Genomic DNA, 4100 nt, shown 5'->3' with positions numbered 1-4100 from the left:
CTTTCGTGATCCTTGTCTGCTCTCATATCTGTTATTTCCATCAGCAGCTATTTTCACACAGGTAACAGGCTCATGCCCACTTACCTCTTGGAGAAGGTGAAGCTGTCCCTCTCTGAGCTGTGGAGGCAAAAAGCACTCCTGGAGATCAAGTGGCCTCGTGAAGCAAGGTGGTGGTTTGGAGAAGGCCATGTGGCAAGCAAACTGTCCTGCAATCCTTACATTGTGTTGCCAGGAAAAGGCACTGGTTCAGGTCATAGTCCCCAGAAGGGCATCTGCTAGTTTGTCCTGGAATAACTTGGGTGATCACACACTGAAGGGAGAAGCAGTTGATCTGGGAATGCTGCACTAATCAGCTAATGGGTTTTGACTTCAACCTGGTGAAACTCTGTGCAGAGCAGTCTGTCACACTTGAAACTTTTGGTTCCTTTGTCCCTGACCTAAGGACACTTTTTTTTCAGCTAAGAAAAGTAAGGGTTTCCTGATTCATATTTTTTTTCCTGTGACTTGCTTGTCGCACTGTAATTGTTAGTGAGAGAGGACAAAATCTTCCCAGACTGGGTGCTGACCTGTCATCCTGGCCATGTTTTGGAAACCTCTCTTTGGAAGCCTGTTGTTTAGGGGCCTGTTTTTACCTTTCTGAGCAAGGTGGGGGGATCCTTTTTGTCCTAAATTACTAGGGTGGCACTTTCTGTTCTTCAGGAGAATATGGTAGCAGAGTTGCTGTTGCTAGGTGGCATTTCAGGTACCCTTCTACAAGCATTAGTATCTCCTTTGAGACCTAATTTATTGCTAATGAGGTTTTAGAGAGCCTTCTCAGTGTGGTCTGACTAACTAGTTTCCATTTCCTTATTTCTGCTATCTTCATTATTTCCTTGTTTCTATTGCTGCAGGATTGAGGCTAACAGAAAGGTGGCTTGCTGTTTTCCACCTCTTGTGCCAGGTGGCACTGATGCTGCAAATTTACAGGAAGTTACAGTTTAATGGGCAGCTCCTGAGCTGGTGTGATCCTGTGTGTGTGCATCATCCTGGCACACCCAGCTGCTTTTTTCTGCTCCCTGCAGATGGAGTGAATCTAATGCCTTTTCTGAGTATTTCATTTCTGGCAGGCTTAGGGCAAGTGACCTGGCAGTCCTGCTCAGAAAGGGGAAAAGCAGTTTATAACGTCTCCCCAGTTCTAGCCACATAACTTAATCCAGTAGCTCCACCGAAAGAGTTAGATGAGTCACAAAAATCCCATCATAACTTGTACATGTTCAAGTGAATTTAAATTTCAAAACAAAGAACTTTATCTAAGCTTCTGATTATTTTCCTGAAAGAAAGCACAAACCAAAATGTTAATGGGAAGGAGTAGTTTAGGATGTGTGTTGATTTAATGGCAGATTTTTCCTGGCAATGTTTATTTGAATCCTACAGTGGAAGGACTCACAGGAGCAGAGGCATTAAAAATCCTTTTAGAGCTGCCATGCCTAGAATAGAGTTGAAATAGCAAGGGGACAAATCAGGGGAAGGCTGGAACTCATGTATTGTGCTTTCAATTACATTCTGCAGTGAGCAAGAGAGGATGGAAAGGCTCATGACCTCAGAACCAGGATGTATTTTTTGTGCTGTCATAAAACTACTAGGAAGTTGATTCAGTGATGGGATGAGATGCTCATGAAGGATGGAGTCTTCAATGAATGTCTGTAAGCAGCTTTTGAATTTAATGGGAAAAAAAAAATCCCTCTGAATCTCTCCCTTTCAGGAATTTCCTTCTGAGTCTTGCCATTACCCTTAGTCTGCCTGTCAGCTGGCAGTAATAATAATAGCCTTTTTATCAGACAATTCAGCTGTTGCCAAACTCCTTGAGTTTTGAGCCTACCTCTGCTTTTCACTTGAATTCCCCTTGTTTGGGATCTGATAGAAGCTTGCTTTCTCCAAGAGCTAATGTTTAATGCTTGGAAGCACTCTGAGGGCTCATTGGCCCTCATTAACATTATTGCCAGTCAGCCTTTGGCTGTGCTCTCCCCTTCTCTTGCTTTATCCCGTCTCATTGGGGTCTGTCCTCTTCACTGCAGGAGCTGAGCTGCTGTTAACACTGGCTGCCAGTGCTTGAAAAAAATCCTTTCTTACAGCCAGGCTGGCAGCATGTTCCCTAGCCCCTGTAGACCTGTTTCTCTGCAGAGGGGAAAGTCTTGCATCACAACTAAAGAACAGTTCAAATTGTCCACATCTGAATACACATACTGAGTACCTAATAAGGGATGCTGGTTTTATAGTGGCCTGAGTTTTAGGTCAAATGCTTTCTTGTAATGTGAACTCCTTTGTAATGTTGCATATTTGGTGCCAAAATTCTCTAGTCCTAGAAAAGCTTGGCCTGGGGCTCTTTTTATTTTTGTAATAGTAATGCAAGCTTTCCTCAGATGTTTAGCAACTGAATATTTGCTGAATTTGTCTAACAGTTATATTAGAAGAACATAATGTTAGAAAGAAAAGTACCTTTCATCTTAGTCGTAATGCCTGAGGCATGTCTGGTTAGTGAGAGAACTAACATTTTTTTGGCTTAATTTGTCTGTTTCTTAAAATATGGTTTGTATCTATTGCAGCTAGAATAAATGCATGCCTGGACTGTAGTCCTAAATTCAGCCTGCAAAGCATGTCACTGCCTATGCAGCCTCATGAATTGGGTTCTTTAGTAAGAGCAGGACTGGGTTCTGATGTTGAATTAACATGGCTGAAGAATGAGACAGACTTGAGTGGGAGTATTTTTTGCAATTATTGCAATTAGTTTCTTAGCCCAACAGACCTTGCTTAAGCCACATTATTTGACTTGGTGATCTCTCTCGAGCAAAGGTCAAGGTTTTTCTGCAACTGTAGTGGATTCCCTGAGGTAAGCCAGGTAGGAAAGAAGCTGTCACAAGTCCTTGGTCCCAAAAAGCTCAGTGCTTTCACCAACAGGGTTTTGATGATCCTCCTGTAAGCTGCACAACGCCAAAAGGCTGCTGTAGCAGTAGGATGGCCCTTGAGATCATCCTGCTGTGCATTAATTTGTTCCAACTGTTGTTTGGGTAGAAATGGTCCCTTTCAAGCAAAACCCCTTGCCAGACACGTCTGGGTAGTGGTTTTCTTTGTACTGTGTGGAGATGAGTAGACTTGGGTGGCCTGGCTTTCTTTGTAGTGAATCATAGTAAATGGTTGCAGGGAAGGTGGATATTCTACACCTAACTAGTTTATCTGTTAGTCTTCCCCACAGCATGAGAAGAGTAAAACAAGTGAAATAAATGCTCTCGGTGTCAGTGAACACCTTCTACCATGTAGCTGCACGACAGGTTAGGCTTATGTGTCAGGAGAGAGGGCTGAGGCCGCGGCTGTTGTCAGCAGAGGGGGATGAGCTTCCTCCCTTCTTGGCCCGGTCTGCAGCCTCCTGCCAGGCGAGTCTGCTGCTTTTTGTCCCTACAGCCTCTGTTCAGAGACGTTTCTGGAGCAGGAGGGCTGAACTCAAGAGCTTTTCCAGGGTTTCACTCCTCTGCTGCTTCCCCTCCGAGCCGTGACTGCCATGAGGGGGTGACCTGGGGCCTGGGCCTCCCTCCAGTGCCGCCCCGGCCGCTCCTGTCAGGCGGTGCCCTTGGAACAGCCGCCCCGGCACCGGGGCCTGCTGCCTCTCTGGGGCTGGAGCACTAAAATGTCTCTCTCTTGTGATAATGGTGGAGCAAGGGCTACAGGAGCCCAGGGCAGTCCCAGGAAGCTGCTTTGTTCCCTAGAAACACGCTGGAGTGCCCTGGGTGAGGCCTAGATGCTGTTCATGGCTGCCACCATTGGATACCTTCTGAGCATGGTGTAAATGCATGAAATGCTTCTCCTTCAGGATACTTTGCCCTCAGACTGAGCCCCAGTGTCCGTCCCTTGCTCAGCAGTGGGTCAGAAATGTTCCTGACACTGCCCTCGCAGCAGCCTCTGCTTTTGCCACCTAAAATAGGACTGTGAAAGCTACAAAGCAGCAAAGGTGGGTGTGGAGATGGGGAAATTCAAGTGAGTGAATCAGCTCTGAGGAGAAAGACACAGCCCAGGTGCTGGAGGAAGTCACATTCTGCAAGGTCAGCTCTGCCAGGGACTTCAGAGGGACT

The sequence above is a fragment of the Chaetura pelagica genome, unplaced genomic scaffold (genome assembly GCF_000747805.2).
Source record: "Chaetura pelagica isolate M959 unplaced genomic scaffold, ChaPel_1.0 scaffold47, whole genome shotgun sequence".
Classification (NCBI taxonomy): domain Eukaryota; kingdom Metazoa; phylum Chordata; class Aves; order Apodiformes; family Apodidae; genus Chaetura; species Chaetura pelagica.
Note: the sequence above shows the minus strand (reverse complement) of the source record.